This window comes from Nicotiana tomentosiformis, chromosome 3 (assembly GCF_000390325.3).
Source record: "Nicotiana tomentosiformis chromosome 3, ASM39032v3, whole genome shotgun sequence".
NCBI classification, from domain to species: Eukaryota; Viridiplantae; Streptophyta; class Magnoliopsida; order Solanales; family Solanaceae; genus Nicotiana; species Nicotiana tomentosiformis.
The window spans coordinates 30,377,957-30,394,053 of NC_090814.1; positions in this window are offsets into that span (position 1 = coordinate 30,377,957).

The window sequence follows — 16,097 nt, forward strand, 5'->3', positions numbered from 1 at the left end:
CAAATTATGTGAGAAAATCTCATTATTCTTAAGACTCTTAATTGCTCATATGTGTACCTAAAGTCTTGATTTGGAAATGTCTTATTGTTGATAATCTATAAAGATGGTTGGAAGTGAAATAAGTTAATTGGGGAAAAAGAGTGTGGCCAACGTGCCAAGAATTTATGTTATGATTGTGTCTAGTAGTGCAAATGATTTGAGAAGATGCGATAAAGAATATGAAATGAGTCTCGACTCAATTGTTTAAAAATGACTTCGAAGATAGAATTACCTAAAAGCTTTTGTACTCAATTCATGCCCATTAGTGGTTGCTTTAACTAATGCTTTATTTTATAAATATATCTAGCGTGATTCGAGTTCTATATACTCATGTGTTGAACTGGTACATTGTCATTGCTAGGGAAGAGCATTGTAAGAATAAATGGTGTATTCATTGTTTATGATTTTCATGTGTGTTTCTATTGTTGGATGGTATGCCTCATTCTTTGGGAAGAAACCATTTGTGTTTGAAGTTTTCATTTCAAATGGATTTAAAGTATATGATTTCTAAAATATCCTATATGTTGATATTTGATGGTGATCCTTGAAATTGAAAGAAGTGAAAGTGTGAAATATGAAATACGGCCATCGTGCCAGGAATAAAAAATTTTGTGAATGGCCTAATGATCTAAGGAAATATTGTCATTGTGAATGACTGGGAATAGTAATGAGAATTTATACAATGTGAAAGATGTTGAGGCGAGTACAATTGTATTTATGATATTTCTATTTGCAAATCAAATCAAAAATATTTTTGGGAGCATCATTAACAAAATCGAGGAATGGTGGGTCATAAGGCCCACTCCTGAAACTACACGTACCGGTGTAGGGGTGGATTGTGATTATTCCCCTTATTTGGGATGAAATTGGAACCTTTGGGAAATTGTGATATTATTTCCCTTAATTGGGATTAAATTGGAACCTTTGTGGATTGGAAAAGTCAACCCGCACGGCATATGTGGGAAGGCGGCCTAGCTGATCGGGTGGAGATCAGATGCCATATTGCGCATATGGTGGTACTACTCTTGGTAACAACTTTCTTTCGCATCACATGTCAAACCATATTGCTCGTGGGGAGATGGCCTAGCCGATCGGGCATGATCGGACTCCGTGCTAACAAAGACGGTGGTATATCAGTGCTAATGATCTCCCAACCAAAATTTTATATGAAGTTTGTATTTTAAAAATTATTATGTTTTAACTAAACATTTGGATATTGTTGATTATGACTTGCTGTTTCTATGTGTTGTCTTTTCTTATATGGGCATTCTATTTTGAAAGAGAACTTTTAGCTATACATACTAGTGTTATTCAACAGTACTAACGTCCCTTTTGCCGGGGGCGCTGCATCTTTAATTGATGCAGGTGGTTCTACAGCAGACGACATTGATCAGTGATAGCAGCGCACTCTTTTCAGCTGATTTGGTGAGCCCCACTTCATTTCGGGGTCATGTATCTTTTGTTTCTCATGTACTGTATTTTGAGGTATAGCCGGGGCCTTATTGCCGGCATTTTCATATTACTCTTTTATTGTATTTAGAGGCTCCGTAGACAAGTTGTGGGTTGTGGTTGATGTTGGAAATTGAACTAGAAATGTTGGTATTTGAAAATCATATTTTTTTTTATTAATTCTATAAACTCGTAATATTTTGGAAATTATGAATGAAACTGCTAATGAGAATGAAAAGGAAGTTGTTAATAAAATCTTTACAGTGTTTGATTAATGGAGTACAACTCCTATTTATTTATGGATAAGTTTGGGTAGAAGGAAATCTAACAGGCTTGCTCGGCCGGGTTCTCTCGGTTGAGTGCCGGTCGTGCTCCCGAGTTTGGGGCGTGACAGAAGCAATAGAAGGAATCTGCATATTGAGAAATCTTCTTCCAAATAGTATATTAAATCTTCTTATTTTGTAAAATTGTGCGTAAATGCATGGTTCTTGCTCCTAATGGTTCTTTCCAAATGACATGGTCACTGTAGCCATAATAATTCATTTAATAGGATCCCAATTAAAGAGTCAATCTCGCTTTGTGTGCATTGATAGGCGAAACTGACAGAGCGATAAGTCTAGGCTGCCATTAAGTAGTCCAAATAAATCATTGAATGAGAGATTAATGAGGTAAATTTACTTTTAGGTAGATGGTAAATTATGATTGGACTTGGTTATTTTGTTTAAGGCTTTAACTTATACCTATAAATAGTTTTTAAATTCGTTTTTGAGAAAGGAGAGATTATGATCTAAGAAGACAAAAACACGCTAGGAGAAAGTAGAAAGATTCAACCACAAATTTTCCTGTTTTTCTTCATATTTTCCATTGTGGTTATGATTTTAGTATTGTGTTTTCACATGCTTTTATGAACTAATTTTATTATCTAGAGTTTGATTAAAATTTTTGATGGATGAATTCTTGTTACATTTTAATATAATTTTGCCTTTAAATTTCTCTAACTGGTTCAACTACGTGCTAATTTCATTTGATCGAATGACCATTGATTAGTTGTATGCTTATTTATTTTATATTTCTTGAGAAAAAGTGCATAATTAGGTGATTTTTGTATAACGTTACTCCTAAAGTATATGAGAGATTAATACGATCGATTTAAAGGTGGGTTTAGAGATAACGAAACCTTGATGTGATCTTAGTGAGTGATAAGAAAAAGGCAACTAGCGTAATTCGAGAGAGTGCTTCTAGTAAGTTATTGTAGTTACTTGAGAAAGAATTACAATAAATAAAGTGTTCACGATCAGTAGAGAATAATCAGGGAAAATTATGGGAGACGTAGTGGGAAGAATTCGAACAATTAAAAAATTATAACTCTAGATCTCCTTAATCTTGTCTCTAACCCTTAGTATCTTACTTGATAATTTACAACTTTAATTTGTTAGTTAAAACATAAGAATCTCAATGTTTATACTTCAAAATTTGTTTGACCATGTCTTCTTAGTGATAGTGACTAGTTGTAGCTAAACCTTAGTTCTTTGTGGGATTCGACTCTGAACTCTTAAATCGAAATATATTTATAACGACTGCTTAGTACCTTTTATAAGGTATAGTTGGACGTGATCAAATTTGGCGCCGTTGCCGAGGAGCTAACGGTTTGGTCTGTAGCTGTACATATTGCTAGGTTTTAGTTTGAACCTTTATTTTATTTTATTTTTCTATTGATTGAGAAACATGACATCTTAAAATTATGAGAGTTTTGATGTTGATAATTTTACTTTTGATCTTTCTTGTGTATATTGTGGAGGAAATCACCCATAAAAATATCGTAAAAATATCTAGGGAGCGAGTTGTGGATACCAACTCAATCTTATGTGGAAATTTGTGTGATATGTTTGGTAGTCAAAATGATCATCTATATGATTGTGCTAATATTTTTTATCCTCCCCAACCCCTTATTATGATAGTTCTACTTTTTCTATGAAGTTAATAGGAATAAAGAACCAGAGGACGATGACATTAAGGAGATCAATGATATGTTATATTTCCCTATGGAACAAAATGATGATAAAACGACACAGACATAAAGGCAAGAGGTAACTATTCGCAACCTAGAAGCTCAACTGAATCAATTGGTTAAAGCTTTAAATTCTCAACAAGCTAATATCATGGATAGTAGCCAAGAAGAGCATGAATTAGAGATATAACTTAAGGTGCTAATGCATGATTTGAAAGTAGAACACCAACAACCTAATCAACCAGAGTTTGAGGACGTTGATGTTGAAGAAGTGATACTAGAGCCAGCCAAAGATATAGAGGATATAAATTTAGTTGACTCTAGTGTGATTGGTATTGAGAACATTGCAAATTTTGAAGTTCATGTATGTGAGCGCATTGGACCTCATTTTAAACACTTCTCTACATTATGTTATGATAGTGGAATCTGAATGGATCCTTATGAGCATAACAAGGAGTCAGGGGAAGAGGTAGATGAGCGTTATATTCTGAATTTTTTGAGGCCGTCTAGGCAAAGTGACACTTCTCAGCTGAAAGCCAAAAAATGCATAAGGAATTATTTAATTTGTCTTGCAATAATTTGAGCCGACCGGTCATTTTGCTTTTTAGATCGCCGTTTTCCTAAATAAGACTCCCCGCATGTATTTTTATTATTTTATGACTTGCGGGGATGGTTAGTTCGGGTTTGGAAAGGCTCGGGTTGAATCGGAACATTTAGTTCCTTATTATTGGCTTGAAAAGAGTTAAGTTTGACTTGGGTCAATATTTTTAGTAAACGACATTGGAACCGAGATTTGATGGTGCCAATAGGTTCGTATGATGATTTTGGACTTGAGTGTACGTTCGGATCGGGTTTTGGATGACCCGGGAGCATTTCAGCGCCTAAAGTTAGAAGTTGGCTCATTGAAGGATTTAAAGTTCTTCAAATTTGATTTGAAGTAGGTTTTGGTGTTATCGAGGTCTGTTTAGAATTACAAGCCTGGGAATAAATCTGTAGGTGATTTAAGACTTGCACCCAAAATTGTGTGTCATTCCGAGTAGTTTAAGTATGATTCGAGGCATTCAGAGTAAGTTGGAAGAACTTGAAGTTCATAAGTTGATACTATTCGGTTTTGGGTTATGATTCTCAGTTTTAATATTTTTTTTCGGGTTCCAAGGGTGCGAGCGATTCCGTTTTATATTTATGAACTTATTGATATGCTTGGTCGAGGCCTCGGGGCCCCGTATAGAATTCGGAGGGTCAACAGAGCTTGTTTGCTCTTTGGAGAAGAGCTGTTGGTGCCGGTCATGTGGTGCGTTCGCACCTGCGGTGGAAGGGAGGCAGAAGTGGCACCGCAGATGCATCGCCTCGCTCGCAGAAGCAGAAAGAGGAGGGGTCAGCGAGCTCCGCAGAAGCGAAGCATTTCCATAGAAGCAAACTCGCTTTTGCGATGAAGGGGTCCGCAGATGCGGAGAGAGGGAGCCTGTCCATGGTCGCAGGTGCGCGACTTGGTCGCATGTGCGATGGGTCATGGGTCATGCGTGTTCCGCATATGCGGACAGTTGACCGTAGAAGCGGTACCCCACAAAAGTGGAGATTCTTTCGCAGGTGCGAAAAAACTGCTGGGCAGAAAGGGTGCATTTAAGTCGAGACTTAGGCTCATTTCTTCATTTCTCTCACTTGTTGGTCGAATATAGAGCTCTTTGAGGAGGGATGGTCACCTAGCACCTTGAGGTAAATGATTTCTATACAATATGAGTTTAAAAAATAGATTATGGGTAGATTTTACCATGTAAAATTGTGAAAATTATAGTTTTAGTTGGAAAATCTAGGTTTTGGATAAAAAAAAAAAATGATATTTAGCCATGAAAATGGTTATAGAATTGGGTAAAAATTATAAAATTGAGTTGTGAGGTTATGGGTAACATTTATCTTCAAAAAATTTTGGAATCCGGGCACGTTCCTGGGTGCGAATTTTAGGAATCTTCCAATTTGGGTTGAGTAATTACTCTAATAGTTAAATTATGAACTTTTGAACATGTATTGAATAATTTATATAACATTTGTCTAGTTTCAGATTGTTCGGCACCGAGTTGAGGCTTTAGAGCGAATTGTGGGTCGAAAAGTGAATTTTGAGACGAGGTAAGTCTCTTGCCTAACCTTGTAAGAGGGAATTTACCCCATAGGTGATTCAATTCTAATTCTGGGGGCTACGTACACAGGAGTTGACGAGAGTCCGTGCATAGCTACTAATTATGCTTATGTCCGGATAGTTTAGGACCCAAATTATGAAATACTTGTAATATTTGCACCGTAGTTATTAATTAAAGTGCATAAATTATATTAGAACTTGATAGAGGAATTGTACAAGACCGAATTTTACTTACTTGAGTTTTAACGGGTTACTTGACCATTAATAGAAATTGTGCTTCTTTGTGTATTAGCCTTGTAATAGCTTTTAAATCGGATGTTCATAAAATATCTTCTCTTCTAGTGGAGCGGGCCGAACGCCTCGGCAGTAGAATAGATGCATCTATGGCTCGTGCCGCTCGACCCACGACAGTGTACACATTATTCTGGATTGGGACGTATGACCTCGGCATAAATCGTGCGTGATAATACTCGGAGCCTAATTATACTTGATATTATTTTATGGCTCGAGAGGTTATAATTATTTTATGACAGAAATTGACTTGGGATTTACTGTTAGTGAAAGAATTATTTATTCACTGCTTGGTATAGAGTTATTATTATTATTTACATAACCCATGCTTATTTAGAATTTCTGTATTTTATTGTTAGTCCATAATAAGTGTCGATGTCGATGTCTCGTTACTACTTCTTCGAGGTTAGACTAGATACTTACTGGGTACATGTTGTTTATGTACTCATGCTACACTTCTGCACTAATCGTACAGGATCTGAGGCAGGTGCATCTGGCGGTCATATCCGCACGCACCCCTGTTACTCCGAGGCCTAGCGGTGAGTTGCTTCCTGAGATGTTCTGCAGCACCTAGAGTCTCTCCTTTGCATCTATTTTCTGTCTACTTTTATTTCAAACAGTAGTTAGAGTTTTATATATTCTACTAGTTGCTCATACACTTGTGACACCAGGACTTGAAACATATTAGTAGACTTTATGGTTTTGGAATATTTATGTCACTATATTTGCTCACTCATTAGCTTTCGTTTTATTTTATTAAAATTTTCTACTCCTAATTTTCTTAATAAATGGAATTCAACCACTTGAAAATTTTATTAAAAAGAGCAATTACATGAGTAGTTCACCGTTGACTTGTCTAGCAGCGGCGTTGGGCGCCATCACGGCCTATAGGAGAAACTGAGTCGTGACATACCACCTCAAGAGCATAATCATAGAGCAGAATCAAAATCGGGGATCCAATTCATAAGTTTGAGATGAGGCAAAAAGTGATTCACATCGTACCACGATTATAAATTAGGCACTTGGGCAACCCAACTTTACTACTTATTTTTATTTATTTATTTTTTATTATATTACTTTTATAGTGTCTTTTTTTTAATTTTCGAGGAGCATAGGAAGCAAATTCATTAAAAAGCTGCAAAAGAGTGTGAGGTGCCCGCACAAAAGGTCAGTCTTGGAAGAAGTCTGAGTACCCCATGAACTGCTAATGCTTTGGCCTTTGGCCGATCATGGAATTTCTTTTACCTTCTTATTATTTATGGTGTACATTGAAAAATAATATTTTAAAATGTGGGGTGGGGAGACTGTTTTGGATGATTTTCTGTGCCAATTTAGTTGTGCTATTTTACTTGTGTTGAAAAAAAATCAAAAACATAAAAAAAATTTAGAAAAAAGTTGAATTTTTTCGACGATGGATCTCCTAGACATTTTTCTTGAGGGATTAAAGTCTAAACAAAATATAAAAAGTTAAAAAATAGAAAATACAAAAATATAACTTATTATTTTCTTTAGGTAGTAATGATTCCCCCTGAGTTTTCTTTGTGTCTTGATTCTTTTTAATGAGATGCAACTTGAACAGGATAATAACTTTTTATTTAATTTTTCTAGTAGAGTAATGTCACGACTCAAAATTCCTTCAATGGTCGTGATGGTACCAATCCCCAGTGTTAGGTAAGCTAATATTTAAACATAGATCAAACTAAGCATAACGAGAATATAATATAACCGTCATAGCATAAATACGCTGAATGAATCCTTCAACTACAATAAATACAAAAATAATATGACAATACTTTCCCATAAACCTGATATTACGGAGTCATGCGCTCTAAAATAAGATATAATAAAATACTCACCGATACAAATACTATCTGAAATATAAATAACAGTATGATAAAAGAAGAAAGGAGACTCTAAGGATATACAGAAAATCATGCAACACTACCTTAAGCCTCATATAGCGGCCATTGTCATCCTCCTAAGGTTCACGCGAGCCAATACTAGAATTTGCATAAAAAAGAAAGAAGGGTATGGAGTTTCTCCAAGGAATGCTCTCCCGTGGCGGTACGCGGAATCTCGAGGGCCCGAGCTCCCCCTCCCATCCAATCACCCTACTACAAAGTAAGGCGAGGGATCAACGCTTCACAGAGAACCCAACCTTTTCAAGTAGGGCCTGAAAGAAATCAATTGAACCAATTTTCAGACAAAGAAGATAAAATATGCAGCAGTGTAGCATGAGTACGAGACAACATATATTTATTAAGTATCAAGACTAACCTCGGTGAAGTAGTGACGAGGTCCAAGTCACGTGATACCTACTAACAAATAAACCTATACAATTCATATTTATACACAACATGATTATGAAAAGAGATGCGATATTGTAAAATAATAAATCATGAAATACCAACTTAACATGGATAGTTCTATCTCGTTTATCAAGTTCAAAGCATATAACAGATGCATCAAGTATCATGTTAGAAGATAGACATAGAGAGCATATAGTATGCATGATATGACATAAAATATTCAGTTGAATGGTCAAAGCTTCCATCTTTATGCTCAAAACTCATCTCATCAGATTCCATGTAAGAATCTACCAGAAATCCAATAATTTCTCATAACATACCTGTACGCCATCAAGATAGAAACATGAGAGGACAACCCTAGGTGAATGGATCCATATAAACACGTTGCACGACAAAAATCTCATGCCATAACAATATCAATATCACCAAAACGATACGACAGAAACCTCATTCCATATCCATATCAATCCGCTCAACATGTCCAAATATGCCATAATTATAGCATCCGAAATAGTATTTTATCTCCAAGGATGTATATGCTCACACATAATAATTAAGATGCACAAAGACATAATATATAAAGGTGCGATGTGTGCTCAATATATAAAGCATGACTACGACTAAATCAAGTATAACAACAATTTTACGAATAACCCATTATGGCCAATTAATATGTAGTAATCCTAAACATGATTACTAGCATGAAATAATATGCTCACATAGTCATACAATTGATTAAAATATTAATCATGAAAGGCACACAACCAAATACGGCATAACGAAAGCCTAAAGTCTAACCCAAACATAAATAAATCATATCACCCGCATATACACTTGTTACCTCGTATATACGGTGCTCCCCACTCATTTCAATTAAGCAACCAAGGTCATATCCTAAGGGTTAATTCCTAAAACCAAGATTATGCAAGAGTCTTACCTTAACAAGCCAAATCAACCCACTAAAATCGACTTTTCAATGGAAATTACTTCCAACCGGCTCAAATCTAACCAAATATACTCAAGAGGTTGAAATAAAATTATAGGAATTAATTCCAAACAATAAAGTTTCAATCTTTAATCAATTCCAAAAGGTCAACAAAAGTCAACCCTGGCCCACATGGTCAAAACGAGTTTAGGGGCAAATTTCATTTATTCATAATTTCACGAGTCCAAATATGTGTTTAGTTTTTAAATCCAACTCCAAATAGATGCTCAAAACCTCAATTTACACTCTCTTAAGTTATAGATAATTTCCCAAATTTTACTTGTTCAAATCCATATTTTGATGTTAAATCTAGTGATAAATTCAAGTATAATCCATAAATTTAAGTTAGAATCACTTACCCCAAGATTTTAGGTGAAACTCTAGCCTCAAACTTCTCAAATGAGCTCCAAAAGTTGGAAAATAAAATAAAAATCACAAAAGCGATCTTAAATAGTCCATAAAAAAATACCCAGTGGACCGCAAAACAGTTCTGCGACCTGCATAGCTATTCTAGTTGCACATCGATCCATGTCGCAAAATCTTAGTTATCAGTGGTCCACATATCAGGTCTCTGGTTCGCATATCAATTTTGCAGTCTGCAGATCTGGTCGCAGAATGGATCTGACAACTGCCAAAATCTGCAATCTCGCTTCAAACACGCCGAAACTCACCCGAGACCCTCGGGACCCCATCCAGTCATTCCTATAAAACCAAATACCCTATGTGGACTTATCCAAAGACCCAAAATACCCACGGAAATATTACAATAAAAAATTGCAGCTCAAATCAAATAGAATTTCTCTTAAGTTCATAAGCTTCTAAACTTCCGACCAAACGTCTGATTCATACTTAGACACCTCGGATCTCAACCAAACTTTGCATACAAGGTTAGTTCAACTATATAGACCTATCCAAAGTCTTAGAACACTAATCTTAGACCAATAAAATCAAAATTAACTCTTGGTCAAACTTATGGACTCTTAAGTTCTTAAAATTTCCAAGTTTTGACAAATAGAGTCAAAATCTTTTAGGAACATCCAAAACCAAATTCGAACATACGTCCAAGTCCTAAATCACCATAAGAACCTATAGGAACCCAAATCTTGATTATGAGGTCGTATGATGACCCAAAATTCCAACCAACCGAATCATGATGATGCCTAACACCGCTTGGTAGGCAAGCCAACACACAATAGATAATTATGAAAAACTGCAATAAATGACTAATAATAAAATAATATCATAATGTAAAAGCAATTCTGATATAAACATAATAAGTGTATAACCGACATCTAACGCAAACTATCCCAAAATATGGAGTCACAAGTACATGAGCTTTTAGAGTATGCTAAATACAACGTTTAGAAAGAAGTACAACACTGTCCAGTAAATGGAAACAATATAATAGAATTGGGAAGGTGACTCTAAGGCTTATGAACGAAATGCAACTCTACCTTGAATCACCCGTCTGGTATCCTCTAAGCACCTCTCGGGACTCCGCTGGTACCAATATTCGGATTTGCACAAGAAGTGCAGAAATATAGTGTGAGTACAACCGACCCACTATACTCAGTAAGTATCGAGTCTAACCCCGACCAAGTAGTGACGAGACTAAGACAAGATACCTACAATAATGTTGTGCAGTTATATAACAAGAAGTACTGAAATAACAAGTAAAGTGTTAAGTACAAAGACATGATAATAACAAGTAATGGGATAACAAGTACATAAGTAAAGGGCTTAAAGCGGAAACATAAAGTAAAGTCACCACAACTACGAACGATATTTCAAAATCAAATAACAAAGTCATAAAGCAAAGACCACATTTCAATATCAAAGTAAAGAGCAATGAATAAACAAAATTGTACGACATCACCCTTCGTGCTTTTACTCTCATCATCTCGTTATGATATAAAAGCAAGTGCACGGCTTCACCTTTCATGCTTTTACTCTCATCCTCACATAATAATATAAAAGCAAGTGCACAGAATCACCCACCGTGTTTTATCCTCACGTTCATTCAAGCAAGAATTTCAACATTTATAAGGCACGGAAACACCCTTCGTGCACAATCACTCTTTCTCACAAGCACGACAACACCCTTCGTACATTTCACTCTTCTTCACCAAGTAATCACAAACAATACAATACTAAGCTAGGTGGGAAGCAAATTCAACACCAACAATAGTATTTGAACATAACTTGTCATATGGGAATCTTTCTACGAATAGCACCAACAACCAATTAATAATGCAATGATCTCAACACTAATGTTTCAATAATCTCAATATAGAAAATAACATCAATATGAGAAATTAAGGAATTAAACAATCTATCTAAGGCATGGAAGACATAATACACAATTAACATGACACAATTACAGATAATTCTACCCGCATGCTTATCTCATGGCCAACGTATATATACATGTCACCTTGCATATATGTCGCTCCCAACACATAGTGCACATAACAAACATACTCGATTCTATCCCATTTTCCTCAAATTAAGGTTAACCAAGACACTTACCTCTTTTTGGAATACAATCAACAATCCAACACGACTTTTCCTCTAGAAAAAGCCTCCAAACCAATTGAATCTAGTCAAATATTTTTCAAACAATTCAAAATAAACTTTAGAAACTACCCACAAATGAAAAAGGTTGAATCTTTAACATAACTGAAAAAGTCAACAAAAAGTCAACCCGGGGCCTAGGAGGTCGAAATCAGAAATTAAGGCAAATCCTAATTACCTGTTCACCTCCGAGCCCTGATATTTGATTTGTTTTGATACTCAACCTCAATTTGAGGTCTAAATCTCAATTTTATAAAATTTCTAAACTCTACCCAATACTCCCAATTTCAACTTCGAAATTCATAGATTTGATGATGAAATCCATGAAAAAGTAGTTGAAATTGATTGAAAATAAGTTAAAGTTACTAACCAAATTGCTCTCAAAAATTGCCTCTATGGAGTCTAGGATTAAAAATTGGTTTAAAATGAGCTAAGTCTCGAAATTCCAACATTTGACCCATCTGCAAATATCACAATTGAGAACTTTTGTTCGCAATTGCGCTGTTTGCAAATTCGAACCACTAGCCGCAAAGCCGATCAGTGTCTCAGTGCCTCAAATGTTGCAAATGCGACTCTTCCTTCGCATCTGTGAAGGACCCCTTCATCACAAATGCAGACCAAGCTTCGTATTTGCGAAGCTGCCTTATCCTTGCTAAGAGTCGCAATTGCGACCCTCCTAGCTCGCAAAAGAAATTCTGCCTTCGAAATTACGAAGTCTCCCAGCCATGCTCATTGTTGCAAATGCAATCTTGACATCGCAAATGCGAGGATCGCAATTTTGAACAAGTTCTCGCAATTGCGATACTTGCAATTCAGCAACACCAGCTGCTGCATCAGCTATCCAAAACTATCTGAAACACATCCGAAACACATCCGAGCCCCTCTGACTCTAATTTGGACATCTACACAAGTGTAATAAAATTATACAAACTCGCTCGTTAGCTCAAACCATCAAAATAACATCAAACATCAAGAATCGATCATTAAAACTCAATATTTTAAACTTAAAAACTCATTTTTCAAACTTTTCACTTAATGAGCCGAGACAGTCTCGGGTCACCGGGACCCCAACCAAGCATGCATACAAGTCAAAAAATATTTTATGAACCTACTGGAATTGTCAAAATACCGATCCGAGGTCATTTATCAAGAACGTTGACCGGGGTCAACTCTAGCCACATTTAAAGTCAAAAATTACATTTTTTTCAAAATTTCACATATAAACTTTTCGGAAAACGATACCGACCACACACGCAAGTCATGAACCATCAAACTTAGGTATGTAAAGTCTTAAAATGAAGAAAAAGGAGCTATTACCTAAAACAATCCATCGGGTCGTTATATTCTCCACCTCTAAAAGAAACGTTCGTCCTCGAAGGAATATAGAAATGTACCTAGACTGGTAAAAAGGTGCGGGTTTCTACTCCTAATATCGTAATTGGACTCCCAAGTATCCTTCTCAATCGGCTGACCTCTCCAGTGCACTTTCACAGAAGGAAAACTCTTTGATCTCAACTTTCGAACCTGCTGGTCTAGAATAGCCACCGGCTCTTCCTCATAGGTCAAGTTCTCATCAAGCTGCACCATTCTGAAGTCTAAAAAATGTGACCTATATTCATGGTACTTTCGAAGCATGAAAATATAAAATACCAGATATACCCCTGCTAGGATAGGAGGCAATACAAGCCTATAAGCAACCTTTCCAAGATCTCAAACGGGAAAATAAACCTCGGGCTCAACTTGCCCTTCTTCCCAAATTGCATCACGCCCTTCATAGGGGACACTGGAGAAGAACCTTCTCACCCTTCATGTAAGCTACATCTTGAACCTTCTGGTCCGCATAACTATTTTGCCAGGACTGAGCTGTATAAAACCGCTCTTGAATCACTTTCACCTTCTCCAAATCATCATGAATCAAGTCTATGCCCAACAATCTAGCCTCACCGGGCTCAAACCAACCAACCCAAGAACGACATTGCCTCCATATAAGGCCTTGTACAGAGCCATTTAGATGCTCGACTGATAACTGTTATTGTAGGCAAACTCCGCTAGAGGAAGAAATTGGTCCTACTGACCTCGAAGTCCATAGAGCATGCCAGCAACATGTTCGTCAAAATCTAAATAGTACACTCAAACTGTCCGTCCATCTGAGGATTAAATGCGGTACTCAGATCAACCCGCGTGCCTAACTCACATTGCACAGCTCTCCAAAAGTGTTATGTGAACTGCGTGCCCCGGCCCGAAATGATAGAAATGGGCACACCGTGCAGGAGGATAATCTCTCGGATGTAAATCTGAGCCAACCGCTCTGAAGAATAAGATGTCATCACCGGAATGAAGTGTGCAGACTTAGTCAACTGGTCCACAATAACCCACATAGTGTCATATTTCCTCAAGGTCCATGGTAAGCCTACCACAAAGTCTAATAGTGACGCGCCCCTATTTCCTCTCCGATATGTCCAATCTCTGAGTCAACCCACCCGATTTCTGATGTTCATATTTCACATGTTGACAATTCAAACACCGAGAGACATGTCCAACAATGTCTTTCTTCATCTTCCGCCACCAATATTATTGCTTCAAGTCACGATACATCTTCGTGACACATGGGTGAATAGAGAGCCATGTACTGTAAGCCTCCTCGAGGATCAACTCTCTCAACCCATCAACATTCGGAACACAAATCCGGCCCTAAAACCGCATCACACCATCATCCCCAATCACGAACTTCTTAGCACCACCCCGTTGTACTTTGTTTTTCAACACCAACAAGTGAGGATCAACAAAATGGCGAGCCTTGATGCACTCCAACAACGATGACTGTGACACAACATAAGCAAGAACCTTGCTAAGGTCTGAAACATCCAACCTCACACCCTGTTGGCCAAAGCGTAAACATCCATGGCTAATGGCCTCTCCACCGTCGGTAAAAATGCTAAACTGCCCATGCTCTCCACCTTCCAGCTCAAAGCATCGGCCACTACATGGCCATTCCCCGATATTAAATATGATGATATCATAGCTTTTTAATAACTCTAACCATCTCCGCTACCTCATATTTAAGATCCTTCTACTTGAATAGATGCTCGAGACACCGATGGTCAATAAAGACCTCACATGGAACACCGTATAGATAGTGCCTCCAAATCTCGAGCGCGTGAACAGTATCTGCCAAATCCAAATCATGCATGGGATAATTCTTCTCATAAACCTTCAGTTGACAAGATGCGTAGGCAATCACCTTATCGTCCTACATCAATACCGTACCAAGTCCAATTTGCGATACATTACAATACACAGTGTAAGAACCCAAATCTTCGGGAAATACCAATACTGGGCTGTAGTCAAGGCAGTCTTAAGCTTCTGAAAGCTCGCTTCACACTCGTCAGACCATCTGAATAGAGCACCCTTCTAGGTCAACTTGGTCAATGGGACTAAGATTGATGAAACCCCCTACGCACCAGCGATAGTAACCCGCCAAACCCAAGAAACTCCGAATCTCTATAGCTGAAGTAGGTCTAGGACAGTTCTGAACTGCCTCTATCTTCTTAGGATCCACCTTGATACCCTCGGAAGACACAACATGATCCAAAAAGACAACCAAGTCTAACCAGAACTCACACTTCAAAAACTTTTTATATAGCTGACGATTCTTCAAAGTATGACGTACAATCTGTAGGTGCTACTCATGCTCCTCTTGACTATGAGAGTAAACAAGAATATCATCAATGAAGACAATCATAAAGGAATCCAAATGAGGCTTGAACACTCGGCTCATCAAATCCATGAAGGCCGCTGGAGCATTAGTCAAGCCAATGACATCACCAAGAACTCATAATGATCATGACAAGTCCTAAAAGTTGTCTTAGGGACATTCGATGCACTAATCTTCACCTGATGGTAGCCAAATCTCAAATATATCATGGAAAACACTTTGTCACCCTAAAGCTGGTCAAATAAATCATCAATTCTAGGAAATAGAAACTTTTTATTGATAGTGACCTTGTTCAATTGCCGATAATCTATGCACATTTTCATTGATCCGTCCTTTTTATTATCAAACAACACCGACGCACCCCAAGGTGAAACACTCAGTCTAATGAATCCCTTGTCAAGCAAATCTTGCAACTAATCCTTTAATTCTTTCAGCTCAGATGGAGCCATACAGTAAAATGGAATAGAAATGGGCTGAGTTCCCGGAACCAAATTAATGTAAAAGTTAATATGCTTGTAAGGTGGCATACCCGGCAAATCTGTAGGAAATACCTCCAGAAACTCACTCACGACCGGTACCGAATCCATATAAGGAAA